Raw genomic sequence first — 23,453 nt, forward strand, 5'->3', positions numbered from 1 at the left:
TTTGATGACATCTTGTAGTCAAGGTCTATTGAGGGATCCAGTGGATACCTGAATTCTCTGTGAAAGGAGAATTGGTTACGGTATCATGTCACACAGTGTAGTCATGTCATGATTGGGACGCCAAGAATAGGATTCAGAGATCAATGTGATGAGGAAACACACTCAGCAAAGTTACCCACTCTCCAGGGATGGTTTTGGTTTGGTTTGTTTTTTTGTTTAACGCCGCACTCAGCAATATTCCAGCTATATGACGGCGGTCTGTAAATAATCGAGTCTGGACCAGACAATCCAGTGATTGACATCATGAACATCGATCCACGCAATTGGGATACGATGACATGCATCAACCAAGTCAGCGAGCCTGACCACCCGATCCCGTTAGTCGCCTTTTACGACAAACATAGTCGCCTTTTACGGCAAGCATGGGTTGCTGAAGACCTATTCTACCCCGGATCTTCACGGGTCTCCAGGGATGGGGGCGGTGGGGTCCTCACATGGGTACAATGTGTGAAGCCTACTTCTGGTGTCCCTCGCTGTGATAATGCTGGAATATTGCTTAAAGCGGCATAAAACCATACTCACTCACTACTCACTCTAAGGTTAGGATAAGTCCAAATTTACAACCCAGGTATATACCCGACACCCTACTGTAGGTCTCAAGAGCTGGGTACACAATGTCTGATTGGGAAGTGTTTTACCGTAGGCCTGACAAACGCTGTTTACATACATGTATAAAACGATCAGATCGCTGAAGTGGACTGAAGTTATATCTTTACTCAAACGTATGAAAATCAGAAACAATGCATGTGGAAGAGTGAATATTATCCTACCCTATTTTTTATCCTGGGGATGAAATTCTCTAGTGTCAGGATGATTCTCCCTAGTGAATTTGAACCCATACCAGTGTGGCGCTATGGTAGGATACTATACTCTAGAGTAAAACTTCCCCCGGGATAATATTTAGGTGGGATATAATCCTTGCTTACACATGCATAGCCAGAAAGAAAAGCAAACATAAGTGACTTATATTTTTATTTTATTTATACAGTATATTACGTGACTAACCACGGGTCCAGGTAGTACTGTGGGTACCCGGGTCCTAATCAGCACCTACCTGACCCGAGTACCTGAGTTACCCATCCCAGACCTACCTTTCAAAATAATAAGTTACATGCTCAAACCTTTTAGCAATGAAAGACCTTAATATCGAACTGAGAATTCCAGGTTAGCATAATTAAAGTCCCAGCATCCTATGCTTGTCATAAGAACTGACCAAATGTATCAGGTGGTTCCACTCGGTGATGTGGTTGATTAAGAATCATTGTACCCCAATGGTGTGTGACGTTGCTCATTTTATCAACCCCTGGTTTCTCTGACCACCAGCTGGAATATTGGTGATTGCGACAATAAACATAAAACAATCCAACAGATCATATTAACGTATGGGTGTGCGACATGGCTGGTATGGTTGATCTGATTCTTTAATACATGTATCTAAATAGTTTTGGCCAGGGCTGCAGCAAAACAGTTCCCAGACATTTTGTACACAACTCTTAAGACCTGCAGTGGGTACCCGGGTAGGGTCAGGTAATAGGGGGTCGGGTACCCGGGTAGTAAATTTGGACTCGTCCCATCCCTAGTGTGCAATGCCATCCTCACCAAAGCATCCTCACCAAAGCATGTGGAATTATCAAACCTGGCTCAGACAAACTAGTAGTCAGCAGTGGAAGAAACAATCGACACTATTAGTGTAGGAGCAGACACTTCCCATCAAGGTACACTGTAATGGGAGTGTGTGCTGCAATCTGAGTGGTCAAACAATGATATAAATGGGATTAGAAGAAAGTAAGTCCTACAGAAAATTACCTATAAATATATGTTCCCTGAATTGCAGGTGTTACTGAGTTTGTTGATTGTTTAAAGCCGCAATATCCCAGCTACATGACGGGGGCCTGTCAATAACTGAGTCAGTCCAGTGATTGATATTGTTAACGATCCACGCTATCTGGGTACGATGACATACTATGAAACAAGTCACTGAGCCTCACCACCCAATCCATGTGGTTGCCTCTTAGTGTTATTGAGAAATTCGATGCACAGAAATTGCTTACACCATCAGTTCCAAATGAAATTTCCAGTGTTAGAATTCTCAATAACATCTTCAAATCTGAAAACACATAGGGTTGTCTCCATTTACTACCTAATCCCGAATTTAGACCCAACAAGAATGGGGTTTTGGTAAGGGAAGATTATAGTTCAGTAGCAGATATCCAGTAGGTAAATTATACCCAACGTTGTCAAATCCCCATTACCATTCCCACTATGGAGCTATCATAGAGGCAGGAAGCATGTTGTTCCCTGCACCCACACCTAATATCATCGCTGTGTGGATCTAACCAGATTTATCTGGACGGGGGAACATATCAACACCAACAACATGTTTTATTCAAAAGTTCATATCAGTGTCAAGGAAATGACATATGTGGTGATTGGAGTACATGAGATTGAATTAACAGAATTCACCTGTAAACTGTGATACTGTTTGACTTGTGCCACAATGGGCAACAGTTGGTTTAATGAATAGTTTTGAGATGCCCCTAACTGTATATAGGTATTTTAGTGTACATCATAAAGTTGCTGACTTATCTCGCTGCCACACTCAAAGTAGGGCACAGATACTAGCTATCTCTTGTATCCGTCCACTGGGGAAACAGCCATAAAGCTGCAGATACCAACAGAACATACCTGCCCTGTATACCAGCTTCTATACCAGCCCTGTATACCAGCTTCCATATAGCCCTGTATACCAGCTTCCATACAGCCCTGTATACCAGCTTCCATACCAGCCCTGTATACCAGCTTCCATACAGCCCTGTATACCAGCTTCCATACAGCCCTGTATACCAGCTTCCATACAGCCCTGTATACCAGCTTCCACACCAGCGCTGTATACCAGCTTCCATACAGTCCTGTATACCAGCTTCCATACAGTCCTGTATACCAGCTTCCATACAGTCCTGTATACCAGCTTCCATACCAGCCCTGTATACCAGCTTCTATACCAGCCCTGTATACCAGCTTCCATACAGCCCTGTATACCAGCTTCCATACAGCCCTGTATACCAGCTTCCATACCAGCCCTGTATACCAGCTTCCATACAGCCCTGTATACCAGCTTCCATACAGTCCTGTATACCAGCTTCCATACAGTCCTGTATACCAGCTTCCATACAGTCCTGTATACCAGCTTCCATACAGTCCTGTATACCAGCTTCCATACCAGCCCTGTATACCAGCTTCTATACCAGCCCTGTATACCAGCTTCCATACCAGCCCTGTATACCAGCTTCTATACCAGCCCTGTATACCAGCTTCCATACAGCCCTGTATACCAGCTTCCATACAGCCCTGTATACCAGCTTCCACACCAGCCCTGTATACCAGCTTCCATACAGTCCTGTATACCAGCTTCCATACAGTCCTGTATACCAGCTTCTATACCAGCCCTGTATACCAGCTTCCATACCAGCCCTGTATACCAGCTTCTATACCAGCCCTGTATACCAGCTTCCATACCAGCCCTGTATACCAGCTTCCATACAGCCCTGTATACCAGCTTCCATACAGCCCTGTATACCAGCTTCCATACAGCCCTGTATACCAGCTTCCATACCAGCCCTGTATACCAGCTTCTATACCAGCCCTGTATACCAGCTTCCATACCAGCCCTGTATACCAGCTTCCATACAGCCCTGTATACCAGCTTCCATATAGCCCTGTATACCAGCTTCCATACAGTCCTGTATACCAGCTTCTATACCAGCCCTGTATACCAGCTTCCATATAGCCCTGTATACCAGCTTCCATACAGTCCTGTATACCAGCTTCTATACCAGCCCTGTATACCAGCTTCCATACCAGCCCTGTATACCAGCTTCCATATAGCCCTGTATACCAGCTTCCATACAGTCCTGTATACCAGCTTCTATACCAGCCCTGTATACCAGCTTCCATACCAGCCCTGTATACCAGCTTCTATACCAGCCCTGTATACCAGCTTCCATACCAGCCCTGTATACCAGCTTCCATACAGCCCTGTATACCAGCTTCCATACAGCCCTGTATACCAGCTTCCATACAGCCCTGTATACCAGCTTCCATATAGCCCTGTATACCAGCTTCCATACCAGCCCTGTATACCAGCTTCCATACAGCCCTGTATACCAGCTTCCATATAGCCCTGTATACCAGCTTCCATACAGCCCTGTATACCAGCTTCCATACCAGCCCTGTATACCAGCTTCCACACCAGCCCTGTATACCAGCTTCCATATAGCCCTGTATACCAGCTTCCATACAGCCCTGTATACCAGCTTCCATACCAGCCCTGTATACCAGCTTCCACACCAGCGCTGTATACCAGCTTCCATACAGCCCTGTATACCAGCTTCCATACCAGCCCTGTATACCAGCTTCCATACAGCCCTGTATACCAACTTCAATACAGTCCTGTATACCAGCTTCCATACCAGCCCTGTATACCAGCTTCCACACCAGCGCTGTATACCAGCTTCCATACAGCCCTGTATACCAGCTTCCATACAGCCCTGTATACCAGCTTCCATACAGCCCTGTATACCAGCTTCCATACCAGCCCTGTATACCAGCTTCCATACAGCCCTGTATACCAGCTTCCATACCAGCCCTGTATACCAGCTTCCATACCAGCCCTGTATACCAGTTTCCATACCAGCCCTGTATACCAGCTTCCATACCAGCTTCTGTACCAGCCCTGTATACCAGCTTCCATACCAGCCCTGTATACCAGCTTCCATACAGCCCTGTATACCAGCTTCCATACCAGCCCTGTATACCAGCTTCCATACCAGCCCTGTATACCAGCATCCATACAGCCCTGTATACCAGCTTCCATACAGTCCTGTATACCAGCTTCCATACCAGCCCTGTATACCAGCTTCCACACCAGCCCTGTATACCAGCTTCCATACCAGCCCTGTATACCAGCTTCCATACCAGCCCTGTATACCAGCTTCCATACCAGCGCTGTATACCAGCTTCCATACCAGGACACTGTTCTAAAGAGTGATCTTAATGCTAATGTAATCATAAGTCAGTTTAGGTATGGGAGTTAAGATCACCTTAGCCCTCAGATCGCTTTGTGGAACGGGGTCCTGATCTTCAGTATAACTGCTATATACCACATTTGCATACTTCAATTCCAAATCTCGAGTGTAATCCTTCCATATCACCTGTGTGCACCACAAACATACAATACTATTCCCCATCCGTATCACCCTACTTCCCTTATACTACATCTTCCTGAGGCAAGGGCCTTAACTGACTGTAAAAGTCCAGTTTCCATCCTTGCTGAACTAGGCTGGAATTTCGTGGCTCGATCATAGCTCCACCAGTGGCAATAATGAGATATGTCTATTCTATGTCCCTCCTACTGACCAAACAGGTTCCACTTCTCATATCTCTTGCATATGCTTCAAACGAAAAGGACAGCACCCAATCAAGACAATCTGATCAATAATCAAGATCTTTATTGTGATAAAACAGGTTTTACCTTGCAAAGTGTATCAAATCATTTGAGCACCTTGATTAAAATACAAAATGATTGGGCAATATCTGTCGACGCCTAGTTGACGGTACACATGCTTTCCAAATCCTGCAGTCGATCGAAATCTGCATGTTGAAATCCATGTTGCTTATGAACTTGAAGTCCAGTTCGTTGGGCAATTTTGATTGGACTATGCATAGACTCGTTAGTCTAGCCAAAATGTAACTCTGGAATTCCAGCCTAGTTCGGCAAGGGTGGAAACTGGAATTTAACAATCAGTTAACGCCCTTGTCTCAGGAAGATGCTAATACTATTGATACATTACATCAATACAGTACAGCAGTTCCAAACACTATTCCATTTTCAGACAGTATCCTGGAACATTATCCATGCAATCATGCTTACGCATTGTCTGCACATTAAGTCTCAGTGTGCTCTCTCACTTAAACATCCCCACCACAAATCCCCACATACCCTTCACACGATAGATTCTACCCCACCAAACGCAAGATTAAGCAGTTATAATGTGTGATCTGCTCTCTTACCCTTACATCCCAATAATCTGAAGTCACTGATCATGCTCATGATATCAACCAGTGGTTTGGTCAATCTAATTTGAAACACGACTATAGGTTGCAGGTTATAGGTTTTGTATCCGTTTAGAACATACCCACAAGGTGTGGAGTTAAAACGCTTTACAAGTGGCCTCACTATTATCATCATTATCATTACAGAATCAGAACTAGACTTGCTTTAAGTATATTGGAAACATAGTTTGGTCAATCATGCTCATGATATCAACCAGTGGTTTGGCCAATCCTTGAGTACGTACACACTGCAATGATATAGCACAGTGGAATATTGCTGACTCAGCACCTCTTCACTGACTGTTCACTGGTGATATTCTATCCCTTTTTGCCCCATCCCATCAACACACCTCCATTATTTAATCTCTGTATACAATCTTCTCCCCTGACCTCATTAATGTCACCCTGACCCTGCTTATCACCCTAGTGGGGGTGGGCAGAAAAACACTTAATCAGCTCGCAACAGTTCTTGATAAACTCCCTTTCTGTACAGCATCGCTACAGGAAAGACTGATTTGGTGAGATCAGTTTCTCAATACTATACTCTATTCCTGTAATGGCTTACATCATTCGCTTATGTTGTAGCTGATAAGTCAAAACTTCCTGGACAACTGGAAGTTCCCGGACAACTGGTGAAGTGTGTCACTCTAGATGTGATACACCTACACAACTTGGAACCATACTTTCATTGTGTGCAATATTTGTAAACTAAATCTACTTAAAAATCATATCAAGTTTTGGGCTGTGTCTATGAAATGACTAATATGAGTTTCAATTAAGATTGCAATCCTAACAACAACAAAACATGCTGCATCTCAGATACAAGCAAACAGCTGGGTGGAATCTCTGGCAATTCCTGGAAAGTTTCCGGCTATTAAAACCCTAAAAATTATTAAAAATTCACAAGCATAAGTCAATATTTACACATGTAATTACACAAAAGTGGGGCCCATTACTTCCAAAAGTTTGAAGCTGTTCACTGCCCTCATTTCTGAAAGATGAATATTCAACATGTGACACTAAAAATCCGGGGTGGTTGGGTAGCCTAGTGGTTAGAGCATTGGTTTGTCACGTCGAAGGCAAGGGTAAGATTCTCCACATGGGTACTGGAGTCCACCACCATGATATTGCTGGAATATTGCTAAAAGCGGCATAAAACCATACTCACTCACTCTCTCACTATGTATCCTTCTAATCAATATTCATTGTTTAATAAGTAAATGTTTAATTACATAATATATATTCTAAAATTAGTCAGATCTAATTAATTTTAACAAACAAGTCTATCTCGCATTCAATCACCACGTCTCAAGCCGACATTAGTTTGGTGGATAAAGAAGTAAATGTATGATGACATCTGTTGGTATCAATCACTGATTCCACTGTAGAGGACATCCTCAATAACCTCCCTGCAGTAAGTGGCAGTTCCTACGGGAAGACCCTTTGGAGTTAGAGCCTGTGTCAACAAAGAGCAGATACACCGAACACGGCTCCATTCAATTAAGTCCTGAAATACTATTAGTCTGTTGTATTTGTGGTGAAGTCAAGCCGTCTATTGACCGCCATCATTGACCTCTAGCAAGTACCCATTTCCATACCAGTTATCAGTGGGAGGCCAGTGAGCCCTTTTCCAATTTCCTTCGTCAAACATCCCCTATCATCATGAACCAATATGGCTGCCTCAGACAGTTGCGACATCAAGTTGTAATGTAAGCCAAGTTTCTCTGCTTCATCATCAGAAGCCATCCTTTTGTTGATTTTGTAGGCCACATTCCTATTTGTTTGTTCTTTACCACTGCAGTAACTTTAATCAAGCTGTGGCCTGTAAATAATTGAGTCTGGACCAGATAAACCAGTGATTGATATTATGAGCACTGACTATGCGGTTGGGGTAAACAAATGCAATCAATCTAGTCACCTAGCCTGACCACACAATCCAAATTTAGTTTAGTCTCATGTGACAAGCCTAGGTTCCTGGGGACTATATCTATATCTTGACGGGCATCTCCACATGGCATTGTTCTTAGTAATTTGAAACACAACTATAGGTTGCAGGTTATAGGTTTTGTATCCGTTTAGAACATACCCACAAGGTGTGGAGTTAAAACGCTTTACAAGTGGCCTCAGTATTATCATCATTATTATTACAGAATCAGAACTAGACTTGCTTTAAGTATTTTGGAAACATGGTTTGTCGGTGGGACAGCAGCTGTGGAACATATGCTGTACATGTCTTCTTCATGGTAATTAGTCAACCTGCATCATTACCTGGATGAAATAAGTGGTTGTAGCCAAGTGGTTGTGTGCTGCTTGTCAACACGATAGTTGCGTTGGACTCCCTAAATGGCTTTTGATCACCCATCGCTGTGTTACAGATATAGCAATGCTATAATTGGCTTAAGGCTGTACTTACTAACCTCATCTCATTATAATGCCTGAATAGTACAAAGTTGTGAATAAATAGTAAAATTGTTTGGGTAAATGACATGTGTGAACTCGGCGCACTAGGCCAAGATGTTTGAGTGGAAGTGAGGGTGTTTCAGAACCACACTGCTTTCTATACAAACACTGTTGCTGATGATGGCTGAGAAACAAGATTTATCGGCCTCATCCTGAGAACTTCAAATGGATTTGGACGTTCTTTATAAATTAAACTGGCAGCATGTCCTTTCAACAAAATATAAAACCTAACCTGCAACATCTACCGCAAGAAAAGTTAAAACAGAGCCACATTTGTCAATCACCATATCGTTTTGGTTTCATTTAGGTACAAATATGATTACTAGGTAATATGATTGCTCACTAGCATCCTGTATGTGACATAGGGAATGGGAGACTTCAGAAAGAATATATGGAGCTCTTCCGTCTCTGTGTTTATCTATAATGGTGGTTGTGTTGTGGTGTTAGTGGTTTGGTCAATGAGACCATCACTCACACAAACTGACAGTCAAATTACAAGAACAGCTTCAAAGATTTCCAGCCAAACAGTGTTAAGTGGCTAGGTCAAAACAGTTGTCTCAATGCTTTTAAGGTACATTTTCCCTACTATTCCCACCATACGGCACTATTTTTGGACTCATGAGGTGTTTGTATGTATTTAGTGAGGTCCACAGTAGGTATAGTCTTGTTAGCATTTCTCAATAAAACTTTTCCAATCTTATGCCGAAATAATATTTGTGACCAACCATGAAACAATGGACCTTAAGGGTACAAAAGTACATTTTGGCTATTCATTATATTTTAAAACTACAGTATCTTCAGAACACAAAACTACAATTTACAATCTCCAATTCATATTTTTTACAGCGATACACGACACCAAACATTTGGATTCATTTTTCAACTCATAACTGTTAAAGTAATAAGTTTTTAGACATAATGTCTGATGAACTGAAAGTAGACATGCATGTTCAAAGGCTTTAAGATAATGTTTTTATGACATATTTTACATATTACATTACGAACTAACGAGAGAGAAATAAGATATTTTTGTACAGTCCGCACACATGGGGATCTTCACTTAAGTAAGTTAAAATGTCTTTATGACGTCAAAGCACAATTGCACCCCAGCACCCATAAGGTTCCTTTTCTCCTGGTGGGTCACAGTTATCAAAGCATTATGATGACATCATGCTATTGTTGTTGTTGTTGTTGATTCGGAGCCAAAAGTTCACTGGCAACTCTGAACGTGAATTTAAACAAGTAATTTAGGTCATTATGCAAAATAATAGAGAAATCATGTTTCAACCATAACATGGTTTTAGTCAGAAAATCATTGAATCTGCTAATACAGATTCTCACGATTTCTCTGACAAGTCAGGAAAACTGCATCTAAATGCTACCTCAGAAAAGGTCAAAAAGTATATCCATTCCTGCTTGTACAGGTACTTTCATTTTGGACATCAAACCAGCCAGTTAAAGAATTTCAAAAGCTACATGTAACTAGCCTTAAAGCAATAATCAAGAAATACTTGGAGCTAAACACCAGCAATTGTTTCCCTATGAAGATATAAGCCAGCATACTTGTTCAATTCATCTCAATATAAACCCAAATCTGTTTTACATTGGTTTACGACCCCAGCATTTAGAGAGAGACCACACTGTTGACTTTCCTGCAGACAAGGCACTCATGAAAGCATAGGCATTATGGGGACTTCAAAGACTCCTAAGTGGTCCAGGAGGAGCGACTGAGATGGTGGTTATCTGGGGTGGGTCGAGGAGTGTAGCCACGATCTCCCTAATTACCCAATATAGCACGGTAATGAACTTCCCTAGGCAAGGAGCACGAGTTCAGTTTGCAATAAAGCTCAATTCAAACAATGTTATGCAAACACAGACCAACTGGTGCAGAATTGCTTCTAGCTATGCAGTTTATTCTTTCTACAACCGTGGCAATAAAACATCATGAGATGTCCTGAGAGGCAATTACCATCCATCATGTGCGGTGTTCCTGCCACCAATTGTTACGAACTTCAATGTTCGATGGAAACAGAGACATTAGACAATCACAATACCAATAACATGGCTGGCATATATAGTAAGCAAGAGCATTAAATTTACACATAATCTCTTAAAGTTCAACCAAACAATATGAAACTGTCTGGGTCAGAAACTCAGGACGACAACAGCTAAAATGTAGATTCAGTGGTCACGTCAGTTGACATAAGTGTATGGAATGATGGTCGATAGGGTAGCTTGACTCTTCCTTGGTAACAGGCTGATTGTGTCATTAAAGGGGCCAAACCAGTTCCATAATCATAAGAAATAGATGCTAAAAGATGAGTCCATCATATGATTCTGATTATATCATAAGCATCCATATGCAATGAGTTGGGTGCTAATTTTGCCTCAGGTTTGAGCCAAACATTAATTGTTCACTGAACATGCTTGATGTTTTGAAAATATATAGCTGTGACCAAAGAATTGTTTGCTTCCTTCCATCGGAGAAAAACAAGGTCTAGAAGCTGTGACAGAAAAAACATCCATTCCCTAACCAAAGTCTCAGTCCATCTCCAAGAATATAAAAGTCCAAATAGCTGACGGATATAACAAACTTAAAAAAATTACTTTTTTGTCCCGACTATTTGTTGTAGTTATGTTGTATATATGCTTATAACGAACGAGCCATAACAAACTAAAATTAGAGGTCCCTTTGAGTTCGTTATAACCGTAGTTTACTGTACTAATTTAGTCTGTGAAAACATTTCTTCACAAAAAATTGTACATTTTTTCGCAAAAGAACCTCTCCTCTGCTGTTTTCCAGGAAACTAGACTTGCTAGGCTTTCAGTAAAACATAATATAAAAAATATGAACTCCATAGACGTTGCACAGGACTTGACTAACCCTAGCAAGACACTAACACTCCAAAACCTGATGTCACAACACAGATTCACCATGAGTTTCAGTTCCAGGACAGTCTTCATCCTGAGGACTGTGTGGCTGTTAGTTAGAGACCATAAACCACCAGGAGTGGGACATATTGAGCTGGTGCAGCTGACCGGGAAATCAATCCACACACAAACAACACAATTACTATTTTATTGTCCCTAAATTACTGCATCAATCACCTGCTACCATAAGCCCAGATCAATGTCTATTAATCGTGTGTCAAGGTTATTGGTTCATGCTGCATCAAAGGGACATTTCACAAGGTGGCAGTTGTTTATAGGCTTAATTGTCTCTAGAGTTAAACGTTTCTATTAGGATGGTAACTCAGGAGACATAATCTGCCTTATTTGTCAACATATCAATTCAATTGTGCTGCTACAGTTAAAACTTTGGCAGATAATACATTTTGCACATGTACGAAAAAAGCTCAAAAGTATGCTTACTTACATCCCATGGCTGTTAGTGGTTTTATTCATTTCATTTCAACTATTATTAAAAAACTTTTTAGAAGGAATAGTCTCATAGCTACCAGGGCCCACTTGCACAAAGTGATCTTAGTGCTTAGTCTATTGTAAGCCTATGTTAAACTATAGGAGTTACGATTATCTTAGTGCCAAGATTGATTCGTGCAAGTGGGTCCAGACATTTAAAAATTATCCACCGAAGAGTGAAGATATTGATATTACTCTTCTCTGCTGACCACATTGATATTTCTTTGAGTGGAAAATACATACACCAAGAGTCAAAACAAGAGTCATCAGAAGACAAGCATTTCAACTAAAATATACAGCAAATGTCCGAGACCTAAAAAACAGTTCGTTATAACTGTTAGTTCATTATAAGTGTGTTTGTTATAAACATAGTTTACTGTTTTGGGAAATGGGGATTTAGTTGACTTATATAAGCATGGGGTACTGGGGACTTTGTCCACTTGTAAAGGCACGGGGTACTGGGGACATAGTCACCTTATATAAGCATGGGGTACTGGGGACTTAGTCAACTTATATAAGCATGGAGTACAGGGGACATAGTCGCCTTATACAAGCATGGGGTACTGGGGACTTTGTCCACTTATACAAGCATGGGGAACTGGGGACTTAGTCAACTTATATAAGCATGGGATACTGGGGACTTAGTCAACTTATATAAGCATGGGATACTGGGGACTTATTCAACTTATATAAGCATGGGGTACTGGGGGCTTGGTCAACTTATATAAGCATGGGGTACTGGGGACTTAGTCAACTTATATAAGCATGGGGTACTGGGGACATAGTCGACTTATATAAGCATGGGGCACTGGGGACATAGTCGACTTATACAAGCATGGGGTACTGGGGACTAGTGGACTTATACAAGCATGGGGTACTGGGGACTAGTGGACTTATACAAGCATGGGGTACTGGGGACTAGTGGACTTATACAAGCATGGGGTACTGGGGACTAGTGGACTTATACAAGCATGGGGTACTGGGGACTAGTGGACTTATATATGCATGGGGTACTGGGGACTAGTGGACTTATACAAGCATGGGGTACTGGGGACTAGTGGACTTATACAAGCATGGGGTACTCGGGACTAGTGGACTTATACAAGCATGGGGTACTGGGGACTAGTGGACTTATACAAGCATGGGGTACTGGGGACTGGTGGACTTATACAAGCATGGGGTACTGGGGACTAGTGGACTTATACAAGCATGGGGTACTGGGGACTAGTGGACTTATACAAGCATGGGGTACTGGGGACTAGTGGACTTATACAAGCATGGGGTACTGGGGACTAGTGGACTAATACAAGCATGGGGTACTGGGGACTAGTGGACTTATATAAGCATGGGGTACTGGGGACTAGTGGACTTATACAAGCATGGGGTACTGGGGACTAGTGGACTTATACAAGCATGGGGTACTGGGGACTAGTGGACTTATACAAGCATGGGGTACTGGGGACTAGTGGACTTATATAAGCATGGGGTACTGGGGACTAGTGGACTTATACAAGCATAGGGTACTGGGGACTAGTGGACTTATACAAGCATGGGGTACTGGGGACTGGTGGACTTGTACAAGCATGGGGTACTGGGGACTTATCCTACCCCACAATGCACTAAGGGCCACCTTACAAAGATTGAGCTTCTTTTGAGAAACCAACACTTCCATGATGCTAAACAAACCAATCATACTGAAAACCAAAGTCACTTTCTGATTTAGCTCTTTATTTTAAATATGGCCATATACTTCCTTGATAGAGACATATTTTACTGACGGAACAGCAAATCCATACTGCTGTAAACACAATGACCATTACCATCTCACGCAAGCTGGTACCAACCAAACTGTCTCCTCTCCTGTAATCCCATACTATATCAACCACAGAAGTTAACATATCAGGCACATTATTGTCAATAGGTCCTACTGGAAGTCCCCAATTTCCCTTCATGCTGACTGCTAGTTCATGCCTGTTGTTTGGACTGTTTGGGAAGAGTGAGTGAGTGAGTGAGTGAGTGAGTGAGTGAGTGTTTTCCTTCATGCTGACTGCTAGTTCATGCCTGTTGTTTGGACTGTTTGGGAAGAGTGAGTGAGTGAGTGAGTGAGTGAGTGAGTGAGTGAGTGAGTGAGTGTTTTCCTTCATGCTGACTGCTAGTTCATGCCTGTTGTTCGGACTATTTGGGAAGAGTGAGTGAGTGAGTGAGTGAGTGAGTGAGTGAGTGAGTGAGTGAGTGCAATATCATGGCGGGGATCAATGTACCAATGTGGGGAATTGAACCTGCATCTTTGGCGTGAGGAGTGAACACTTTAACCACTAGGCTACCCCACCACCTCTCATATGGATAGAAAGATGTCTCTTGTGACAGAGAAACAAACATTGTTCTCAGTTTCCTAAAATAAGAGAGAACAAGCATGAAATACTCACATCCCCCGCCAATATGGCATGTCGGGTGTGTGCAATGCATTAACTCCTGTGAACTATGTTCACTGGGCCTTTTTGTTAAGAAATATAGTACGTTTTTCAAGATCCGCTCCGGAAACGAGGACTACCTCCATTTTCAGTCTAAATCAAAGTCGTTGCCATGGAAACTCGAAAAATAACTTTAAAAAAAAAATCCAAAACTATCCAAAGGCACCAGTTCACCACTAGACCTATCAATGTGCAAAATATGGTGAAGAAAAATGGTACGGTTTTCAAGATCTGCTCCGGAAATGAGGGCTACTGCCATTTTCAGTCTAAATCAAAGTCGTTGCCATGGAAACTAAAAAAATATTGTTTTTAAACATGCCAAACTATCAAAAGGCACCAGTTCACCAATAGACCTATCTATGTGCCAAGTATGACGAAGAAATATGGTACGGTTTTCAAGATCTGCTCCGGAAACGAGGACTACCGCCATTTTCAGTCTAAATCAAAGTTGTTGCCATGAAAACTCGAAAAATAACTTTTTTCAAAATCCCAAACTATCAAAAGGCACCAGTTCACTACTAGACCTATCTATGTGCCAAGTATGGTTAAGAAATATGGTACGGTTTTCAAGATCTGCTCCGGAAATGAGGACTACCGCCATTTTCAGTCTAAATCAAAGTCGCTGCCATGGAAACTTGAAAAATAACTTTTTTAAAAATCCCAAACTATCAAAAGGCACCAGTTCACCACTAGATCTATCTATGTGCCAAGTTTGGTGAAGAAATATGGTACGGTTTTCAAGATCTGCTCCGGAAACGAAATGTGACGGACGGACGGCACCAATTCCTATATCCCCCTTCCACTTTGTGGCAGGGGATAATAACCTAGTGGAAACAAGCATGGATACAGATTTTTAGAAAAGGAGGGTTGCATAGTATTATTTGGAAATTCAAGTTTAGTAATCGCGTACCTTTTGTGAAAATATACCACCAAATAAGTTAGTCAGAGTATTATCATAACATATTTTTAGTAGGCCTAATTCTCTTCTAAATTTTTAATGTATTCATTTTAAACTGCCGGGCAAATAAACATCTACACTTGGAAATTGGATTTGACCAAATAATTACAAATGTTGTTAAAACAGTACTAGGCTGAAAAAGGCCTCTGAAACACTGAAGATTAAGGTCCAAGACACACCTATAAAACCGTATCACATACTTCACCATCATATAACCATATTTTGTTGGTTACATTTTCAGCCACCATTAAACATGGGTGTATACTTTCTTCTGACCAGCAGTTTAGTATGCTTCAAAAAGGCAGGGTGCACACCCTCTGGATCCTGCTATTTGGTCTTGGAATTACAGACTATGTGTCCCCATGGAACCAATGCTGAAAGGGACTTTAATTCACAGGGGACAGCTAATCCGTAATTCGTCATAGCTCGTAGGTCATCCTCTAAATATCCTGCTGCAGAGCCTGATGGTATCAGTCTCTTCCTCCCCCAGCTAAGCCAGCCAGTGATTTATGTAGAAGGCATGGCGTAGAGACCAACATACCTCTCCTAAACAACACAGTCATTTGACATTCACCCAATGCTGATTGTCTCTCTCAGCTTCCATAAATAGCAGACCACATGTCGGCTTCCAGCCATGTTTACCCCTGTTTACCCCTGTTTACCCGACCTATTGTTTATATTGATCAAGGGGTACACTTTTCTTCATTTTCTCACAGATGAGATATGAGTGTTTCTAAAACGGTAAATAAGAGGGAATTCGAAAGATGAGCTTCAGCAGACATGGGCTAGTGGAAGCTGGGAATATTCATTGGAATAGTGATCTTATTGAGACTTGATGCCAAGTCAATTCATATCCTGGTCCAATTTTTTACAAATGATGCCACAATAACCAGTTTTATCACAAGAAATGGCAGACATTAGATCTCATATGTGCTTTATCATCACTTAATGTTGGCAAAGTGACACTAAATAAATTGCATACTTTGGAAACTGGTGAACCATTGTCTATGCACTATGAAGATAGCAGCAATTTAGTGAAAGAAAGTATCCAAGGCTTCCTCTAGTGCATAATGAACCAGCACCATATTCACAGCTGTAGAATCTCAGATCAAACATTCTGTCAAGTCAGCACAATAATCATATGTTTTCAACAGAGTTGCACTTGTATGCAATCATATTTCACGAGATTTATTCATCTGTACATGTAAAATAACTGTCTGCTCATTAACCCTAAAATGGAAATCCAATTAATAACCATCTTAATTTCTTAACCCTTAAGCCATAAGCTTATCTGGGCAAATTAGTGCATTTTTTGGAAACATAAAGCAAATATAGTTTTATGCCGTTTTCAGCAATATTCCAGCCTCTCACAATGGGGTTCAGCATGCATGGGTTTGATTGTACCCATGTAGGGACATGAACCTGGTGTTTGGCATCATAAGGCCTGACTGTAACCTCTGGACTACCACACTGCCTCCAGAGACCTAAAGAGGACATGATATAGTCCAGAAACAGACAGATGGTAGGAAGCTGGCCCTTGTAGACATCTTGTCTGTATATACATCCTGGGGCTACTGTATATGAAAGACAGGGACACCTTCGCTGTGCTGATAGTTTATCCAACACAGGGACCACTGATAGGTCATTCAAAAGAGATCATCTAAAATGACATGGAATTAAGTCTTCAGGAATCAAACCCAACAGAGACCCTACAGTAACCCATCTCAAGGTATCCACCTATCTCATAGTAACCCATCTCCAGGTATCTGCCTACAGTAACCCATCTCCAAGTATCCACCTATCCCATAGTAACCCATCTCCAGGTATCTGTCCACAGTAACCCATCTCCAGGTATCTGCCTACAGTAACCCATCTCCAAGTATCCACCTATCCCATAGTAACCCATCTCCAAGTATCCACCTATCCCATAGTAACCCATCTCCAGGTATCTGTCCACAGTAACCCATCTCCAGGTATCTGCCTACAGTAACCCATCTCCAAGTATCCACCTATCCCATAGTAACCCATCTCCAGGTATCTGCCTACAGTAACCCATCTCCAGGTATCTGCCTACAGTAACCCATCTCCAGGTATCTGCCTACAGTAACCCATCTCCAGGTATCCACCCATCCAATAGTAACCCTACAGTAACCCATCTCCAGGTATCCACCCATCCAATAGTAACCCTACAGAAACCCATCTCCAGGTATCTGCCTACAGTAACCCATCTCCAGGTATCCACCCATCCAATAGTAACCCTACAGTAACCCATCTCCAGGTATCCTCATACAGTACTCCTCCCCCTCTGCACCTCCACCCCCTCCTCCCATGCCTCCTATCTTGTTACAGACACTGCAAGCAGGTGCCCCAACCCATCTTCATCCATCACATCCAGCAGCCAACATCCACTGACCAGCCTCACCTAACCTTGATGGTTGGTGGTCAGTATGGCCTGTGACCAATTCAGTGCTAACAGCTTGATATTTAGGAGTGTTTTAGTGGGAGTTTAACTGACGCCATAATTCACCACTCGCCCAGACAGGGTGGGAGCCGAATGTAACCACTGCTGCTGTAACTGTAAATATTTGACTTATCTTACACGGATGGAATTTCTCTCAAAGGAAGGTTGTTTTTAGCCATGTGGCCTTGTTTTGATGTTTATTGGTATTTCCAAGCACCTGTTCTTTCATCTGGCCAATTACAGAACACATCCTTTCTGTTTGCCTACATAGTTCACTACCATTGTTAACTTCTGAAAAACATTCAAACATTCGGTAACAATTTGCATTTAATATGACAGGAAAAGTCTGGAAATTGCCCTTGTTCTCATCATAACTGATTATTTTGGCAAGAATTTTGACTACTTGTATACTTGAAAAATAATTTTTCCCAACATACAATCAGTACAACACTTAACAGCCATTCTGACTTGAGTGTTTTTCAGAATGAACCATTTCAACAAAATAACAAACATATTCTGGTAAAACACCAAAAAATTATAAGTATTTTGAAGGCTATAGCAACTGTGTTTCTACCACCCACATTCAGTATTGTTCTTAGACGAAGTTTAGCTGGGGAGATAAAATGACTGAGATATATCACGGCCATTCATTATGGAAATAGAACAAACATCTGTTTCAAGCTCTCGAAATAACAATGCTCAACAGCGATTCTATTATTAGCGTTCCTGTTTATTTTCTTCTGAAAAATCTCTGTACACATGTGGGGTATAATAATCAGATGATAAAACCAAGGCTCTTTCCCAACATGTTCTATGCCAAGCATAAGAATCATATCTGAGTCTGGAAATCTATCTTATCACTGGTTTCCAGTTGAGTGGAAAACATTCATGTAGAACATGCTATCCCAAATCCCCCTCAGCATCCCCTTCCTTCATCCCCCCCTCCCCTTCCGTAGCTGCCAGGCATGTAGAAGGATGTATGGTATGTCGAACATGTATCCCAGACCTGCCCATACCTTCGTCATCATGTCCGTCAGGTCTGGGGTTTAGCTAGGTAAAACTCACGTCCATCTGTGGTGGTCCAAACATATCAGGTACGTAACTGGTCATATACACAGTGGTCATCAGGTCTGGGGTTTAGCTAGGTAAAACTCACGTCCATCTGTGGCGGTCAAAACATATCAGGTACGTAACTGGTCATATACACAGTGGTCATTAGGTCTGGGGTTTAGCTAGGTAAAACTCACGTCCATCTGTGGCGGTCAAAACATATCAGGTACGTAACTGGTCATATACACAGTGGTCATTTGGTCCAAGGTTTAGCTAGATAAAACTCACGTCCATCTGTGGCGGTCAAAACATATCAGGTACGTAACTGGTCATATACACAGTGGTCATTTGGTCCAAGGTTTAGCTAGGTAAAACTCACGTCCATCTGTGGCGGTCAAAACATATCAGGTACGTAACTGGTCATATACACAGTGGTCATTAGGTCTGGGGTTTAGCTAGGTAAAACTCACGTCCATCTGTGGCGGTCAAAACATATCAGGTACGTAACTGGTCATATACACAGTGGTCATTAGGTCTGGGGTTTAGCTAGGTAAAGCTCACATCCATCTGTGGCGGTCCAAACATATCGGATATGTATCTGGTCAGATACATACTGGTCATCAGGTTCAGGGTTTAACAAGGTAAAACTCATGTCCATCTGTGCAGTGGTCAAAACTTCTCTGGTACGGTGTGAGAGAGGAATGTTTGACCCCATTATTCCGGCAATATCACAGCAGAGGACACCAGAAATGGACATACGAACGCTAACAAGCAAAAACTTTAACCACTAGGCCACCCGACCACCTCTGGTATGGAACTGGTCAGGTAGACAGAGATGATCAAGTTTCAAGATTCGCTTGGAAAAAATTATGTCTATCTGTGCAGTGGTCCAAACATCTCTGGTATATAATAGGTCAACTAGACAATGGTGATGAGGTCCGAGGTTTATCTGAGTAGAACTCTATGCATCTGTGCAGCGATCAAACATCCTAACGATGCAACTGGTCAGATAGGCTGTTGTTAGCAGGTCTTTGGTTCTGATGTGAGAAACTGTAGTATAGATATATAACATGCAGTTGTCCAATACAATTTTGAAATTGGTTGGTTGGTTCCAGCATAGAAGTTATGTCCTGGTCCACAGTCTGCGGACCCGTGAAGATCCAGGGTAGAACAGGTCTTCAGCAACCCATGCTTGCCATAAAAGGTGACTATGCTTGTCGTAAGAGGCAACTAACGGGATCGGGTGGTCAGGCTCGCTGACTTGGTTGATGCATGCCATTGATCCCAATTGCGTTGATCGATGCTCATGATATTAATCACTTGATTGTCTGGTCCAGATTCAATTATTTACAGGCCGCCGTCATATAGTTGGAATATTGCTGAGTGCGGCGTTAAACAAACGCCACACTCAGCATTATTCCAGCCATATGACAGCGATCAACAAATAATCGAGTCTGGACCAGACGATCCATTGATTTAAATCATGAGCATCTATCAACTCAAATGGGAAACGATGACATGCATCAACCAAGTCAGCAAGCCTGACCACCGGATCCCGTAAGTTGTCACTTACAACAAGCATGTGAAGACAAATTTTACCCCGGATTTTCATGGGTCAAACAGTTGGATATTCAACATGTGCCATAAGTGAGTGAGTGAGTGAGTGAGTGAGTGAGAATGGTTTTAGCCACCTTTACCAATATTCCAGCAATATCACAGCGGGGGACACCGGAAAATGGGCTTCACACATTGTACCCATGTGGGCAATCGAACCCAGGTCTTCAAGCATGATGAGCCAACGCTTTAACCACTAGGCTACCCCACCGCCCCCCATAAGCTGGTAGAGACAGAATAGGAGATTTGACTTATTACTTGATTATTACTTACTACTCTGCCTCTATGGTGGACAAAACAACAGTTGTCAGAACATAGAAAGCTACTGTCTAAATTCCCATCCACACAATATTTCTATAATTAGCAAATGTTTATCAAAATATATTTTTTCCCATTAAGTAACTTCCAAGGACAGGGCCAGACAATTCATTTTCTTGCTTAATCATTTTCTTGGTCAATATCCTGAAAGTCAGGAGACAAAAAAAGTAATGTATATCTTAAAAGAAGGATTTGAATTAGGTTAATTAAACAATTTAAAAAAAACCTGAAATAAAAATCCTAAAAAAATATAAATAAAAACATTTTATATACTTACAATTAAACAGCATACGTTTCTCAGTTTAAAACTTTTCAAAATATAGGTTAGACTCATCCATGAAACAAGCTGAGTAATTGATCCGGCCTGATTACTTATTTTTAACAACAGCAGTCTCCTGGGGTCACACACAGGCAGTAGCATGAGTCCATCAGCCTAGACTATGGTCACTTATCACTAAGATAACATACACAGCCAGACTGGACCATATAATACATTGCAGCCATTAATGGCCAAGACTTGTCACTCAGCAGTTAGATCAGAACACACCACACTGACCATCAGCCATCTCCGATATCACATTCTCCAGCAGGGGTAAAGCAAGGATATGTTTCAGGTGCTTATAGTGATTACTTAATGTTACACATAGTTCTGATTCATTGAGAAGTGGGAGGTCATTAGTTACATTATAGACTCCCTGTATAATATTAACCCTATAGACAATTATATGATGGCAAATATAAGCTGGATTAGGTCAGATACATGCTTTATTATGCCATCTTTAGTTTCATGATTGGCGATTATTTTCTTGACTGCAATGTCACTGAATTATTTTTAACCAGTGTCACATTTCCATGACTTGACTTAAATAGCTACTGATCTATCACTGACTAACAACATTCACTTTAAAAACAGACTACAGAACATAGATTCTGTTAGTCTGTGATATATGTCCTTAGTGCACAGATAACACATACTATCCATCTATGTCACAGCTCATATGATATTAAAAATATAATCATAACTAATACTCATATATGAGTCTTTATCTCACTTAAATTTATTCATCATTAATGCAAAATGATCTTTGACATCTACTTCAAAATTAAATTAAAGCTAAAAAGTGAAATTAAATAATATGTTGTTTGGAAAAGTGTATAAAACATAATTAACAATAAACACCTTCTATTAATAGAATAACCACTCTAACACTGAAATAACACTAATTAAGTCCTTTTTGATGAACTAATTGCATTAAATTCATCAATAAAGTCATCAACTTATATAATAATGTTACCAGGTTTACAGACGCTCCATCTATTTTCAGCACATTATAATGAGAAAAATATACCATCGTTCTAGCCAAATGTTGCTTGAACACTTTCCAAGTCTAGTTCCTGCACCTCTTTGACTCAAGTCTAAATAGTGCAACTAGACACTTATAATATCAGTGAAATTAGTTCAAGTTAGCTAAAACATACTTTCCTAATTACAAATAATATTACATTATGTCGACAGCCTATGAAGGTACATTTAAAAGTTGTAAGCGTGGCTCTGTAGAAGAGGCTCCGTTATCTCTATCTAGTGATGTGATGACCTCCTAAGTTGGTAGACATACATACATCGCTATGATGGAGGATGTTCCCCTCCAAAACTTACATGCAACTTTCATCCTATTTGGCTCCAACTTGACCGATCTTGATGAGATTTTCACTCACCTTGATAGCTTGAGTTGTTGCCCAGTGGTCAAAGTGGGTTTGATGGTGAATACCCTCTTTTTTTCGAAAATTTGTGGGTTGAAAGCTCCCCTTGGTATAACCAGAGTCAACTATAAGATGCCATGCCTGTGTTTGTGGAGGAATTTGAAATCCGACTCTCCTGGCTGAGAGGAAGAAGGGAGAACGGCAGTGATTGGACCAGCAGCCTGTCTCAAACCTCCACCAGGCAATACGCCAGATATACACCACAGATAGAATGGATGGACAGACAAATGGAGGAGTACAAGGAAGGATAAGCATTATGCTTACTTTAATGAAGAGATTAATGTATGTCCATGATGAGGATTAGAAATGGTTCCGGAGTTACATAATCAAATATATATTATTGTATGGACAGTTGATAGGAAGTAGTGAAGAATGACAGGACATACAGATATAGGAGGGAAAGGGAAAAAAGTTGGAACCACTGAAAAGGATTCTTGAAGAAGTATCAAATCTCCAAGACAATATTTCAAGATACACAGGCATTGAGTTTGACAGAAAAAAATGGTTCAAGGAAAACATTCATGACAAACTTTAAATCTATTTTATGGCATTTAAATTATAAGGATAAAAAACTTTTTCATATGGATAAATTATATTTCGAGGTCTGGACAATGTAGATACACAGAGTTACTATCAAATACTTGATAGGGGATGTACTTCTTTCTTAACGACAGACAAGCACCAGTACCACAGAATATGGACTCTTGTTCATTAGGGTTTTCTAATTCTTGCATGTTTTTGTTAAACAATAAGATTAGGATGAAGAAAT

At 41.2% G+C, this 23,453-nt stretch overlaps 1 protein-coding gene across 7 annotated transcripts in view; it reads right to left on the reverse strand.

The window, feature by feature from the left end:
- The window catches only part of LOC124138210 (calponin homology domain-containing protein DDB_G0272472-like), a 99,557-nt gene extending 76,754 nt beyond the window's left edge, over positions 1-22,803 (reverse strand). For 6 of the 7 annotated variants that reach the window (XR_006861608.2, XR_006861606.2, XR_006861607.2 and 3 more), the window contains exon 1: positions 22,640-22,803. The gene's annotated coding sequence lies outside the window, so the exon portion shown is untranslated. The remainder of the gene's footprint in view (positions 1-22,639) is intronic. The other variant, XM_046504777.2, reaches the window with a different exon arrangement.
- Between the last annotated feature and the right edge of the window lie 650 nt (positions 22,804-23,453).

Source organism: Haliotis rufescens, unplaced genomic scaffold (assembly GCF_023055435.1).
Source record: "Haliotis rufescens isolate VD_foot unplaced genomic scaffold, xgHalRufe1.0.p SCAF_40, whole genome shotgun sequence".
NCBI classification, from domain to species: Eukaryota; Metazoa; Mollusca; class Gastropoda; order Lepetellida; family Haliotidae; genus Haliotis; species Haliotis rufescens.